Source organism: Gorilla gorilla, chromosome 9, assembly GCF_029281585.2.
Source record: "Gorilla gorilla gorilla isolate KB3781 chromosome 9, NHGRI_mGorGor1-v2.1_pri, whole genome shotgun sequence".
NCBI classification, from domain to species: domain Eukaryota; kingdom Metazoa; phylum Chordata; class Mammalia; order Primates; family Hominidae; genus Gorilla; species Gorilla gorilla.
The window spans coordinates 111748689-111762498 of NC_073233.2; positions in this window are offsets into that span (position 1 = coordinate 111748689).

Below are 13810 nucleotides of genomic sequence, written 5' to 3' on the forward strand. Positions count from 1 at the left end.
TCAGAAAAGGGCTCACCTGGCTAGGTCAGACGCACCAGAATATTCTCCATTTTGGCTAGCTCACAGTCGCCTGATGAGCAATGTAATCATAGCAGTGGTATCATACACACAGGTCTGCCTGCACTCAAAGGAGAGTGATTATCAAGGAATGCACACCAGGGGCGGCAGGAATCTGGCAGCTATCTTAGAATTCTGCCTGCCACCATTTCCATTAAGTGATTGTTGTCGTTTGTTACCGAGGCATAGATAAAGTAGCACTTATGCAGGAAAAAAACCACTAGTCAATCAGAATTTCAAGTTGTATGATGAGGTATTCCATAGAAATTAAACATGCGTATAACAGATTCTCATAGGTCAGGACACATGAAAAAGTTAAGGAAAGGATGAGGACTCCTTAATTTAGAGGGACATCTGAAAGGTGACTTAATGATGACCCAACACTATATGTGAAATCATGTTTGGCTTCAAAAGCACTGTGGGCAGAAAAGGAGAAAACATTTAATCTAGAGTACACAGTTATGGCATTATCTGGAGGGAAGGATAAAGCTACAAAGATTGTTAAAACTAAAATTTGTTGCCAAGGGAACCATTCGAGCTCTGTCTGGAGATCTTCTAAATGAGAGTAAATTATTCTGTACTGGAGGTGGTTTGGGCACTGTCCTCCCTGAAGCCAATGTAGAGATAAAGTGTTGTTTTCACTCCTTCTAGTCCTGTGATTCTGCGTCTAAGGAGGCAAACCACCTATTGAATCAGTGCTCACTCACCACAGGCTCCATTGCAGCATTGAACTGTGTCTGTGAGAAAGAATAAGGTTAAGTCAGGATTCCTTGATTAAGACGAGTTAATATAAACACTGAAAATCCAGTGTGCTGCCAGCATAGCTTTTGGCAGCATCAACACAGAGAAGAAAGAGCTGTAACAGAATAACTGCAAAATAACTTCGGGTCCTTCCCTCTCCTCCACCCACCAAATCCCATTTGGTGATATGAGAATCTAAATTGCTCAGTGCTTGGATGTTTGGCTGTCACATGTCATTGTTGTGTTGAACCTTCCCAGGCATGTACAGAGCTCACTGCTCAGGAGATTAATGTTCAAAAGCCAAAATGCTTGACCAAACTTGAAATCTATTTGTGGAATTTACTGTTTCATCATTGATCCATGAAAAAATAAAATCAGCAAATATAGTCCTAATACTCCAGCTCATCATGAAATGTCTCTTAATTTCTTGACGTGTCCATGAGTTAGACAGAGCTGAGAAAGATTTCATTATCTTTGTCTACTTACATACATTCTTTCTCATTTCTTTTTCTTTTTAAAATCTAAGGCTTTTTTACTTGAGAAAGGAGTTGTTCCGATTACTGTCAGTTTCTCTGGCTGATGTGATTTTCTCATCAGAAGCCTCGAACCCTTCTCCTTTTAACTTGATAGCAAAGAGAAATCATGATAGCTTCTTTTGACATCACTTTACACAAAAACAAACAAAACAAAACAAAATTATCATAAACTGGTAGAACAAGAAGACAGCATGTAGGGAACAAAACAACCATGTTCTTGATTCTAATGAGGTACATGATTTACTCCTACCATGGAAAATTCAAATATCCACCCTTGAACTTCAACAAGCATTTATGACTTGTTGATCTACTTATAGAACTAAATGATTATTGTGCAAAACATCATCTCTGTCTTTAAGTACTCCCTACAGAAGAAAGAAATGGAACATTAGTGTAAACATGATGGTCACTAAGAACTTGTGGACACTGAAGAAAGGCTGTGGATAAATGATCCAACAATAAGAGAAAGCTTCTGAGTATGCCTCAGACCAGTGACTGACTGGGTTTTCTGGGAATATATTTTTTGGACAATGGGTCCAGGAAGACATTAATAAATATTGGAAAAACTTCCTACAGTCTATAAAATCCCTTTTATTTAGATAATCTCACTGGGAGGAAGGTAAGGAGAGGGATATTTATTGAGAGTCCGTGATAGAGAGATACACTGTGAGGTACCTTTCAGGTTCCATCTCATTAATTTCTTAAATTGACTCTAAAGAGGAATGTTACCTCAATTTTATAGATGATCTCCAAAATCCTCAAAGCTTTTAAGTAACTTGTCACTCTGCATAAGAATTTGCCTCCAAACTTAGGGATTTTAAAGAACTTTGTTTTTCTTTTTTCTATGTCACTCAGAGTGTTTGGTCAGGAAAAGAACTTGCAGTTCTCACTCATAGTCTATTTGTTGGTAGTAGCCACTGGGTCTTCAGTCCTTGGAAGTCTAGACTGGGCTGGACTTTCAAGATGGTTCACTTAATGACTGGCAGATGTGACTGGTTGTCAACTGGGACCTCACAGGGGACTGTTGACCAGAATACCTACATGTAGCCTCTATAGCATGGTGGTCTTAAGATAGCCCTACTTCTTATATGATGGCCGGCCTCTCCAGATAAAGTGTTGCACAAGATCAAGTAGAAATGACCTGACCCTTCTGAGCAGCATCAGGAATTACACAGCATCGCTTCCTCCATACTCTATTGGTTGAAGTAATTAGAAGCCCACCAAGACTTCAGGGAAAGGGACATAAAAGCTATCTTTTGATTAAAGGAATGTCAAAATATTTTGGGGCCATGTTTTAAAATTATCATACTTGCTCAAAATACAACAGCAAGTAAGTGTCCACTAAAATAAAATACAACTCATAATGTATGATGGACTTTTTTAAAATTTGTAAATGGTGGAAGTTGACATCAGTGAGATTAAGGCTAGAAGAACGTATACATTTGTAAATCAAATCACAGGAAAGGGAAGATGAATATGGCTTTAGTCACGTGTGGTTCTAGGCACCACTGCAGAAGCTTTTTCCATCAACTGCATTTGATTCGCTCTGTATGTTGGCTGCATTTTATTTATTGTAGACCACTATTTTCATAATGCTCCAGCAACAGCAAATGTCATCTAAAGGAAGGAACTCCTTCTCCTTGGTTCAAATTTGACATACTGCAGAGAACAATTTTGATACCTAGTTTTTGTCACATACAATCACCTGCTCAGTCCTTATAGCAGATCCTATTTGAGTCACGTGGTTAGAACAATCCTTGGTATTATAGAAGATTCCAAGGTGAAAGGAATAGAAGGAAAAATGGGTAAAATATGGCCACTCTATAGAAATCAAGAGAATTTACAGTGAATAGTGAACTAACTACCATCTCTTTTTGCTAAGAAATGCTTTGGGACAATTTTGTAAATTTTACAAAGGAAAGAATTAGTCTTTATCTCTCAGCAAACCTTTTGTTGACCAGAGGATCCTTGGAAAACCAAATGAGGAGCTATGTGATTTATCTGATAATGAGCTAGAAATCAGAGCATATACACACATCTTCATTTATGTACCACTTTTCAAGTATATTCACATGATTATTTCATTTACACACAATAGCTAAGTGTTATACGACAAGTTTTATCTTCATTTTATAGCTAAGAAATCTGAGACCCAGAAAGTTTAAGTGACTTAATCCCAGTTACATAGGGAATAAATGGCAGAGCTAGGACTTCAACTCAGATTCCTCCTCCTAGTCCAGTATACTTTTCACCATGCCACAGATTCGCCTAATGTAAAACTTCAGTTTCATTGATGACATGATACATGGGTAAAGGTTTTTTCTACTGGAGGTTCCAACCACTCGACTATCTCATCTTAGAGTAGCTGCCTGACAAAGCATTTTGGCTTCTATAGATTAAATTAAACATGCCCTTTTATGAATGAAATTCATAAAAGTAAATTTCCTTTGCCAAGATTATCCTTCTTAAACATGACATCCCCTTCCGTAGACACCACTTATGGTCTCCCATTACACACAAGCTATTTTTCCTGATGCTCTCCCTCCCCCAACCCCCTTCAACAGGCCCCAGTGTGTATTGTTCCCCTCCCTGTGTCCGTGTGTTCTTATTGTTCAGCTCCCACTTATAAGCAAGAACATGTGGTGTTTGGTTTTCTGTTCCTGAATTAGTTTGCTGAGGATAATGATTTCCAGCTCCATCCATATTCCTGCAAAGGACATAATCTTTTTCCTTTTTATGGCTGCATAGTATCACATGGTGTATATGTAACACATTTTCTTTATCAAGTCTATCATTGATGGGAATTTGGGTTGATTCCATGTCTTTTCTATTGTGAATAGTGCTGCAATGAACATATACATGCATGTATCTTTATAATATAATGACTTATATTTCTTTGGGTATATACCCAGTAATGGTATTCTTGGGTCAAATGATATTTCTGGTTCTAGGTCTTTGAGGTGTCACCACACTGTCTTACACAGTGGTTGAACTAATTTACATTCCCACCAATGGTGTAAAAGCATACCTATCTCTCTGCAGCTTTGTCAGCATCTGTTTTTTCTTGACTTTTTAATAATTGCCATTATCACTGGCATGAGATGGTATCTCATTGTGGCTTTAATTTGCATTTATCTAATGATAAGTGATGTTGAGCTTTCTTTCATATGTGTGTTGGCCATATAAATGTCTTCTTTTGAGAAGTGTCTGTGCAGGTCTTTTGCCCCAATTTTTTTTTTTTTTTTGAGACAGAGTCTCACTCTGTTGCCCAGGCTGGAGTGCAGTGGCGCAATCTCAGCTCACTGCAAGCTCCGCCTCCCGGGTTCATGCCATTCTCCTGCCTCAGCCTCCTGAATAGCTGGGACTACAGGCGTCTGCCACCACCCCCGGCTAATTTTTTGTATTTTTAGTAGAGATGGGGTTTCACTGTGCTAGCCAGGATGGTCTCGATCTCCTGACCTCATGATCCACCCACCTCGGCCTCCCAAAGTGTTGGGATTACAGGCATGAGCCACTGCACCCAGCCTGCCCCACTTTTTAATGGGGCAACATACCAGAATCTCTGGGATGCAGCTAAAGCAGTATTAATAGGGAAATTTATAGCATTAAATGCCCACATCAAAAAGCTAGAAAGATCTCAAATTAACATCTTAACATCACAACTAAAATAACTAGAGAACCAAGAGCAAACAAACCCCAAAGCTAGCAGAAGACAGGAAATAACCAAGATCAGAGCTGAACTAAAGGAGATATTGATTAAAAATTCCTTCAAAAAATCTATGAATCCAGGAGCTGTTTTTTCGAAAAAAATTAATAAAATAGACTTCTAGCTAGACTAATAAAGATGAAAATAGTGAGAAATCACATAGACACAATAAAAAAAAGATAAAGGGGATATAACCACTGTCCCCACAGAAATATAGACAACCATTTGAGAATACTATAAACAGCTCTACACAAATATACTAGAAAATCTAAAAGAAATGGGTAAATTCCTGAACACATACGCCCTCCCAAGACTGAACCTGGAAGAAGCTGAATCCTTGAATAGACCAATAATGAGTTCTGAAATCAAGGTAGTAATGAATAGCCTACCACCCAAAAAAGTTCAGGACCAGAGGGATTTACAGGTAAATTCCACCAGAAGTACAAAGAGGAGCTGGTAACAGTTCTTCTGAAACTATTCCCAACTGTAGAAAAGGAGGGACAATTCCCTAACTCATTTTATGAGGCCAGCATCATCCTAATACCAAAACCTGACAGTGATACAACAAAAAAAGAAAACCCCAGGCCAATATCCCTGATGAACATCGATGCAAAAATCCTCAGTAAAACACTGGGAAATCGAATCCAGCAGCACATCAAAAAGCTTATCCACCACAATCAAGTCGGTTTCATCCTCAGGATGCAAGATTGGTTCAACATATGCAAATCAATAAATGTAATTTATTACATAAACAGAACTAAAGACAAAAACCACATGTTTATCTCAATAGATGCAGAAAAGGCCTTCAATAAAATTCAACATCCTCTCATGTTAAAAACTCTCAATAAACTAGGTATTGAAGGAACATACCTCAAAATTTATTATTTTGCCATTTATGACAAACCCAAAGCCAATATTATAGTGAATGGGCAAAAACTGGAAGCATTCCCTTTGAAAAACGGCACAGGACAAAGATGCCCTCTCTCACCACTCCTACTCAACATAGTATTGGAAGTTCTGGCCAGGGCAATCAGGCACGAGAAAAAAATAAAGGGTATTCAAATAGGAAGTAAGGAAGTCAAATTGCCTTTGTTTGCAGATGACATGATCCTATATCTAGAAAACTCTATCATCTCAGCCCAAAACCTTCTTAAGCTAATAAGCAACTTCAGCAAAGTCTCAGAATACAAAATCAAAGTGCAAAAATCTCAAGCATTTCTATACACTAACAACAGACAAGCAAAGAGCTAAATCATAAATGAACTCCCATTTGCAATTGCTATAAAGAGAATAAAATACCTAGGAATACAGCTAACAAGGGAAGCGAAGGACCTCATCAAGGAGAATTGCAAACCACTGCTCAAGGAAATAAGAGAGGACACAAACAAATGGAAAAATATTCCATGCTCATGGATAGGAAGAATCAATACCATGAAAATGGCCATACTGCCCAAAGTAATTTACAGATTCAATGCTATTCCCATCAAACTACCATTGACATTCTTCACAGAAGTAGAAAAAACTATTTTAAAGTTCGTATGGTTTTTTTTTTAAAGTTCATAGGGAATAAAAAGGAATCTGTATAGCCAAAACAATCCTAAGCAAAAAGAACAAAGCTGGAGGTATCACGCTACCTGACTTCAAACTATGCTACAAAGCTACAGTAACCAAAACAGCATGATACTAGTACAAAAACAGACACATAAACCAATGGAACAGAATAGAGACCTCAGACATAAGACCTCACATATACAACTATCTGATCTTTGACAAACCTGACAAAAACAAGCAATGGGGAAAGGATTCCTATTTAATAAATTGTGCTGGGAGAACCAGCTAGCCATATGCAGAAAATTGGAACTGGATCCCTTTTTTACATCTTATACAAAAATTAACTAAAGATGGATTAAAGATCTAAATGTAAAACCTAAAACTATAAAAACCCCAGAAGAAAATCTAGACAACACCATTCAGGACATAGGCATGGGCAAAAATTTCATGACAAAAACATCAAAAGCAATTACAACAAAAGCAAAAATTGACAAATGGGATCTAATTAAATGAAACAACTTCTGCATAGCAAAAGAAACTATCATCAGAGTAAACGGACAACCTACAGAATGGGAGAAATTTTTTGCAAGCTATCCTTCTGACAGAGGTCTCATATCCAGAGTCTATAAGGAAATTAAATCAATTTACAAGTTTTCTTTTTTTTAATTTTTGCTTTTCTTTTTGTTTTTGTTTAATCCATGGGTGCTTATAAGAGTTTTGATTTGGTTAACATAAGCCAGACCGATTATCTTATAAACTAGGAAGTATGAAATGTTTCTCTTTTGGTATTCCAAATCTCCCTTCCTGTACTTACTTTCCTTCTCCTGTTACTGCAAGTTTATCCCTCCACTGAGAAGAAATTGCTTCAATAAAATTTGTGGTAGAAAAAGAGGATGATGATGATAGTACCTACTATTTAATCAGTGCTTACCATTTACATGTTATTTACTCAGTGCTTATTATGGGGCTAAGTTTGGCTTTAATGCATTATTTTGTTTAATCCTATCTACCCTATGAAATTGATACTGCTATTTTCCCCATTTTTTCAAATGGTAAACCTGGCACTCCCAGATTGAAAAATCCTGCAAAAAGTCCCACAGCTGGTTAGTGGTAGAACTGAAATTCAGTCTCTTATTTATTGGATTCCTAAATCTATTTCCTTTGTTATTCCAATAAACATAATAATGGACTACCAAATTAATTTATTACCTGCCTTTGCAATGCTTTCTTCTTAAAAGAGGAACATCTGTAGAAGCAGTGCTTAATAGAATATTAAGAATTAGAATTGGTGTGGTTCCTAGCATAATAGGCTAGTACAGAAAATATTTTCAAGTTGCTGAGAAAAGGCTTCCCAGAATCTCCCAAATCACAAATCACACCACGTAGAGAAATATTCTCTGCTTTCTGTGACTGAAATGGGAATTAGGAGAACCAAATAATAGGACCAGTTATGCTATTACCTCTCTAGGCTTTAAGTCTGTAATCTGTAAAATGAGGAAGGAGGAAAAGATCATCTACAGGAATTGATCCAGGTTCAAACCCCCAATCTGTGAAAGATTGATTATATGTTGAAATGAGTATAATGAATGGATCTTAAGGCTATTTGGTAAACCTAAAATCTTAGCTTCTTCTCCTTTCTAAACTCCAGTTTCTTGGGCCTCATATAAGTCTTCTTTGAGGTGAAAGATATCCTGTAAAACACAGTGTAGTCAATTTTTCAGTGAATGTCATTACAACATTACAGCCTTGATGCTAATTCATCTCCTAACCTACTTTCCTAGGACTTGGTAGTAAAGACTTAATGCTGTTTTCAGCCCTTTTCATCTTCAAAGCTCTTACTAAAATGTCTAATTAATCTTCCAAATGTCACTAAGGTAGGCACAATCCAGTGCTGCCACTCCTCTCGGATTCTCTTCATCTTTTCTTGTCAATTGTGGAATTATGGCATTAGAGGAGATCTGGAAGGCTGTTTAGTTGAAAATCATATCTGATGCTTGATTTCCACATTCTTGCCAAGTGTTTATTCAGTGTAGGGGATAATTTGGGGGTTTTCTTTCAGCCCAAGGGCTGAGAATTGCTCACTTTATCTAGAAATCATCCCACCTAAGCAGAACTCCCAGGCAGCTAGGTGAATACAACGTGACTCCCCATCCAACTGCTGTTGATTGAACACCTGCAGCAAACTGAGCCAATCAGAGTGCACTCCTCCATAACAGAGAATTGGAATGAAGCTACCACAGTCTCAGTCTAGATTATTTTTTGTGACGCAGTTAATAACCTTGGAAGTGCTGGTACATCAACCTTCTTTTATGTAAGCTGATCAGCAAATATAGAAGTATTAAGCAGATGTCCAACAAGGAACAGAGATCCAATATGGAGAAAAGAGGTCCCTCTGAATTTCCAATCACTTTCAGCTTACTGGTTACAATCTCTGGCTGAACCTCTGCATTTATGTCAAATTAGCATCCTCACTAATACTTCCAGCCTATTGTTGAACAAGTCCAGTAATAAACAATTAGCTAAACATATATCCATTTATATATACACGTCTGTACATATATACATATGTATATACAAAATATATATGTATATGTGTGTATATAGTTTAAAATCATATATAATGTCATATCTTAAAATCGTGTGTGTGTGTGTGTGTGTATATATATATATATATATATAATCTTACAACTCCCTATTCTTTTCTTTCCTTCTGGGACTCTTCAGGCCCAAAGAACAACATAGAATCATAGGAGTCATGATTTTTCTCCTTCCTAGAAATGAGACAGGTTTGAAGAAGAGATAAGGGGGAAATAGCTGAGTATTTTTCTCTACTATTGCTGGCTTCCTTTGAATCTATTTCTTTCTGATAGCGTGCTTTTTTTTTGCTTTATTTTCAGGATGACTATAATTCTATTATAGTCATCCCCTACATTATTGTAATGGGAATGGTAACTACATAAACCCACAGCCTAGTTGATTTGCAAGTATCCATATAAGTAGGAAGAATAAAAATTTTATAATAGCAATGAATGCTAATATTTTCTCATGTTTCCAGATTTATGATTTGACCTTTCTACGCAACTGAATCAATTATTTAGATTTTTAAATTGCAATAAACCATGTCTTAAAATCATGGACTGTCAGGCTAAATCAAAAGAACATTATTTAAACTGTATGTCACTGTAAATAACCCCTTTCCGAGTCCCCTGCCTGATGTTATTCAAAAAAGACTGTCAATAAAGTGTAAAGAGTGAGTTTTCAATTAGTAGCAACGACACCTTCATAGAGCCTGGAAATTGAGTACTTAACCCATGGTTAGGTTTTGAAATGTCCTTTTTCCTGACATGAAGTGAATTGTTGTCTCCTCTATATCTGCTCTGCCATCTCTACCCCAATCTTTTCTCTGAGTGTAGCCTAAGAGGCCACTTCCCTGAGTGTAGCCAGGTCTGGGTGGTAGCCAGTTCTGAGTGGTGTCAGTGTAGGAAAGGACTGAAGAGCACGTGGGTAAAAGATGTCATGAAAGGCAGGGATGAGTGGAAGGGAGCTCTAAAGAATAAAGGCCTCTGGCATCAAACTGCAATTCAAACCTCTGTCATGGTTCTGCCTTACCCTAGAGCACCAGGGTAGGGATCAGAGTTCTCTCTGCCTACCCCTGTTCTTCCAAGGCTGTCTAAAATATGTCACCTTGTACTGCATTGGGCAGTAGAGAGATGAGCCCATTCAGTGTGAATAATGAAGTTCTTCTTAAGAAGACGAGGGATCAGAAATTCACTTTCGATGTCCCACTCAGAATAAATACACTTCCTAGCTGATCTTGGCATTATGCATTTCATTTACTCACTCAGCTTATCAGAAACTGTTTTTCTTTTGTTTTTTGTTTTGAGACAGAGTCTCGCTCTGTCACCCAGGCAGGAGTGCAGTGGGCGATCTCTGCTCACTGCAAGCTCTGCCTCTTGGGTTCACGCCATTCTCCTGCCTCAGCCTCCTGAGTAGCTGGGACTACAGGTGTACACCACCATGCCCAGATAATTTTTTTTGTATTTTTAGTAGAGACGGGGTTTCACCGTGTTAGCCAGGGTGGTCTCAATCTCCTGACCTCATGATCCGCCCGCCTTGGCCTCCCAAAGTGCTGGGATTACAGGCGTGAGCCACCGCGCCCGGCCATGTTTTTTTTTAATTGAGCTCCTACTTTGGGATTTACTGGCTAACTATTTATACAGCTGTCTCTACAGTGGTTCTTAAGTTGTGGCTCCTGCATGTCTTAGTCTGTTTGGGCTGCTATAACAAAATACCTTAGACTGGGTCATTTATAAAAAATAGAAACTTAATTTCTCACAGTTCTGGAAGCTGGAAAGTTCAAGATTAGGATACCAACAGATTCAGTGTCTGGTGGAGGCTCACTCTCTGCTTCACAGGTGGTACCTCGTTCTGAGTCTTCACACATCAGAAGGGGCAAGGCAGCTTCCTTCAACTTCTTTTATAAGAGCACCAATCCCATTCATGAGGTCTCTGCCCTACTGACTTAAGCACCTCCTAAAGGCCGCACCTCTTAAAACTATTGTTGGGGGTTAGGTTTCAACATATGAATGTGGAGGGGCACCAACATTCAGACCATAGCACTGCATCAGCAACAGCCTTATTGCCTAGAACTTGTTAGCAATGCAAATTCTTAGGCCCCATCTCATTTTCAATAAATCAAAATTCCAGGTTTGGGGTTGAGCTCTTGTCTTTTTCACAAGCTTTCCAGGTGACTCTGGTGTACACTAAAGTTGTAGAACCATTGCCCTAGAGGCCATAACTTAAGATAGAAAGTCCATTTAAGCCAATACCTTGAAATTATACTCTTCCCCTTCAGCAGTGCAGTAATGAACTAGGTTGGAACTTAAGGCAAAAGTTAAAATCAATAAATTGATTTTGTCTTTATTTAAAGTTTAGATATCTTGTTCATCATATTTTTTTTTGCCTTACTTTTGACTTTCAAAAATATTTGTCAGGATTCCTGAGTGTTTTGGTGGCCACTTAAATTTAACACCAGAGATGAGTGCTTCACTCACTGCACCCCTGCCCTGTAGGGAGCCATTCACATCAGGAAGAGAGAACAGACATTCAGAGCAGTCACCTTCATATCACCTTGGATTCTGCAGACCAGCAGGACAGTCATTCTGAATGTGGGTTGGGAGGACTCACGCCTCAGCTGTAAACAAACTTCAGCTTGCCCTCTGCTGTGGATGGTCAGGGTAGAATTGCAGGGTCAAAAGATATTTTTTCTGTTTCAGGGATGTAAGCAATAATTTCCAGAGTGGCTGTAGCATCCCTCAGCCCTCCTTTCTTTTGAACGCAGTTTAAACCAGAGATGACTACTAATTTATTTGTTTCCGAGGGAAGCCATGTTAATCAGGATGAACTAACTTGATTTAATGTGAGTGTCATGTTTACCCGTAGTTACTTTCCATTTTATTCTGCAGTCATGGCTGATTAATCACCAAACTGTGACAAGAGGGAAGTAATTCACACTGCAAGCCTGGTGCTTGTCTCCACCTTCAGTTTCATCTACAAAAGGGCAGAGTTGCCAAGGGTTAAGGCCTGACACCCGAGTGCTCAATAAACCAACGAACTTCCCTCCTTCTTTTCATTCCTCTTTCATTCCAAACTGCAGGAACAAAGGGAAGAATATAAAAGCCATGCCCATAAAAATGGTAATTTAATTAAATGAACTAAAATGACTCCTTTTCAATAAGTTTTTATTTTGGAATAGATGCAAGTGGTCAGTCCCTTCTATACCCAGCTAATCTCCTTTGCAGGCACTGAAGACGTTAAACCTACTGGCCTGTTCTGGAATGAATTCTGATCCAGGCTAGGCGCATGTTAGTAGGATCTGGCTCACCAGCTGGTGGCATAGTAAATACTGTGGTGCTCCCCCAAGATCTCCTCTTTAGATCTCATTCACCCAGTCCCTGACTTCTGGGACTATCAGCTATTGATGGCTCACAGCTGCATTCCTCATTGGATTCACCCTCAGTCTCTGGGATTGGCCTTGCCCAAAGTTACACCCCCTGGCAAACGTGGCTCACAGCCAGTATGCTGAGGTAGGGAGAAAAAGGCCCAGCCTCCTTGGGACTCAATTTGAGACACAGCGAAGGACATTTCAGCTCCAAAACTCTCCATAGGATTAGCTGAGGCCTCAGTTATAAATCAGTTTCTCTTTTATCCAATCCTGCCCTCCTCTCTTCCTTTAAATTATATCTCTGAGAGCCCACTCCTTCACCCCAACACTATTCATTTGGTATCTCTCGCCGGAGAACCAATGCAACTATCAGAAGTGGTTCTAGTAAGCAGCCTCTAAATGGGCTTCTGGAGACAGATCATTCATTGGCTGGCTGGCAATGAGGATCTCATCACTAGTGGGGATGGGATGGAGAACAAATGGCCCCAGGGATGCTGTGGCAGTGTAGTTAAAACTCTCACTGGTGGTGAATTTGAACAAAATTTTGGTGGAAGAAAATGAACTGGTTGATGCAATTTTTATAGTGCTAGAGACATGTGAAGGAAATGACACCCATAAGAACCATGGGATTGGGTGGTTGATGCTGAGTACCAATGACTCATTGAAGAGATATAATAACACGCTCTGGGTGGTAAGTGATCAATTCATGACGAAATGTGCAGGCATGAGATAACTCTTTGGCAGTACTTAAGGTATCTCCTGTGGCTAGAAGATCAGACTCAAGATCAGGCTGAGGCTTTAGATCCACTTAGTAGTAGAACTTAAGAGAAGATTAAATTCTCTACCACAGCCGGCTTTCTAGGCCCAAGTTCTACTAGGGAAAGAGTGAGACACTGAGAAATGGGATAGGGATAGGTATAGGTAGATGCATTTGAGAACCTTGAACTCTCAGATTCTCCTGAGTGCACTGGACATATAGAAATGACCCACTCACACTTGTTAGAAGATAGTGGCCCCTTCTTTATTTAAAGATAATGCAGAGGCCTCCAATTAGGTAGATGCTATACAAGATAAGCTTCAGTTATGCTTTCCTGGAAACCAGACCAATAAAAAGGAAGGGTCAAATCCCAGCAAAGTCCAATTGGGCCATGTGTTGGGCCTGCTAGGGGAAGATAAGACTATACGTTGAAGGGGCTGTAGAATTTGACCAGTACCTCCTGGCAGGAACTGGAAATATTGTAGAGAACTAGATCTTGAGGGTTGTAGGTCAAGCGA